The following is a 2,169-nucleotide window of genomic DNA, read 5'->3' as shown; positions in this document are numbered from 1 at the left end:
TGCATGTGAGGGCAGCTCCAAACCCACGGGGGATGCGGATATGGCTGCCTGCGGAGGGCTGTGGCCCTGCGCCGATCCGGTAACCGGATCGGTAACGGCAGTCAGCCGTCTGTCCCGCAAGCAGCTCTTCCCGGAGCATTTACACTCTTCAGTGGGTAGGAGAACTTAGAAAAGGGGCAGGGGGGTTTGCTGGGCTGGGGTCAGTTCTGCGGCCAGCGCTGGCTTTGTGGCTCTCCTTTGGCTCGGCACGGTGCTTGCAGGGCCACGCGAGCTCTTGGTCCACCTTACAAGCAGGTTGTGTGAATCGAGGAGTTCAGTTTAGCCCTGCGGTTTCAAAGTCTACAGCCAAATCCATCCCTGGGACAATCCCACTGTAGGCATCGATGCCGAATAGGCACGTCCCGGGGTTTTGCTTTTGTTTGCGGTAAGAGCAGATTTGGGTTGCTCGTGGTGACTTGAATTACTGTCTCTGTGGCCAGTAGTCAGAAGAGAGGAGCCAGTTGTATTCTGGACTGCAACAGCTCTGTACTGTGATGACATGATCAAAACACTAAGGATCCTGCTTCTTGGGGAAATGCAGGAATCCAAAACATCTGGTAAGTTTGTTTGTGCTTGTGTTGCCTTCCTTCGTGCCTTTGTTCATCCCTTCCAATTACTGCTTCTAAGTATAAACTTAAAACAGAGACTAGGCTGAGTTTGTGGGGAACATATGGACAAATGGAAAATAAACAGCATGAGGAATTCCTGGCTAATGAGCTCTTGGATGATAAGATACCACCAGAAAAAAAAAAGACGACGACAAAGGTCTGAGCTTCAGCTCTGTCGTATCATGAGAAGAAAATCTCACTAATGATACCCAACAACACTTTGATGCTGCGCTGCAGCATCTCTCTCTTACGGTTTACTCAGGCTCCAGCCTGCTGAGGACACGACTGTCTGTTGCCTGCACCGGACCCGTACCTGGAGGCGCGTTCCAGCCGTACAGGGCCCACAGCTGGATTCAGGCCGTGGCGATGGTCTTCAGCCGCCCGCCCTGCTGGGCCGGGTGCCCGGGAGCCTCCTGGCAGAGCTACAGCTGAGGTGATGGAGGAGTCGCACCTTCCCCGGGCCCGTCCCGCCAGCGCCAGCCGGTGGCACTGGCTCCGTGCTGGCTTTCCACGAACAGCACGTGTTTCCCCTTTTGGCCTCTCTCGATACATATGCGATTAATTACTCCAGCTGAACAACAGGAACCCGGTCCTTCCTCCTCAAGTTCAAGGTTCGCGTCTCTCTTTCTTCCTGGCAGAAAAATAGATGCTTCCTTACACTTGAGGCAAGAGTCACCCTGCTAGCTTTGCTATTTATTTGTGGTTAGGCGGCTGCTTGGATCATTTTTGGTTGTAGGGTTTCTGATCAGCAGTTACACTCACTGCAAGTCAAGGTGTCTCTGCTCAGCTTAGGCACCCAGACCTGACCCTCAGTGCTTCTAAAACTCTCTTGACTTTAATGACTGTTAAAAAAATCCTGGAGCAAACTGAAGGCTAGCACTTCACATCTGAGTGTGCATCTTGTTTTTCAGCACGGTGATTTATACTTACGGATCCTTTGTAAGTTCAGGGAAATGGCGTTTTCCCATCCAAACACCACTGGGGACAGTGGAGGACACAAACGCTGGGGCCACGTGGGAGCTGACCACGCACGAGCGCATCGCCCGAGAGCTCCCGTGTCCCCGCGGGGCGAGCAGGGACCGCTGCCTTGCTGACTGTCGTCGCTTTCGTTCCCAGCTCCTTCTGCTGGTGCCCAGAGCTTCCACGGCAGACAGTCACCGACACCAGTGGAGGAGGCTCTCCCTGCGGCTGGATGAGCGGGGAGAGGAGCTGTTGGGCAGTGGGGAAGGGGATTGTAATGGGGGATGAACGGGCAGAGAACGTGCCTGGGGATGCGGGGGATCAGGGCGGGCGGCACAGCAGGTGGGACGGGGAGAGAAAAAGATGAAACCCCTGAAAATAAAAGCAAAGAATAGAAACGTTTGCTGGGAGTATGTGTAAGCATCGAGGAGTTTCTGCCCCAGCAGCCGGTGCAGGACTGCAGGACTGTGCTGGGGGCTGGCCGTGGGTTTTTTTGGGTGTGTGTGTGTATATTTCAAGCTGCTTATGTGATCCAAAATAGCCGCTGTTCAATAAATGCAGC

Source organism: Pygoscelis adeliae, unplaced genomic scaffold, assembly GCF_000699105.1.
Source record: "Pygoscelis adeliae isolate BGI_AS28 unplaced genomic scaffold, ASM69910v1 Scaffold108, whole genome shotgun sequence".
Lineage (NCBI taxonomy): Eukaryota > Metazoa > Chordata > Aves > Sphenisciformes > Spheniscidae > Pygoscelis > Pygoscelis adeliae.
The sequence above is the reverse complement of the archived record's forward strand: the minus strand, read 5'-3'. Positions refer to the sequence as shown.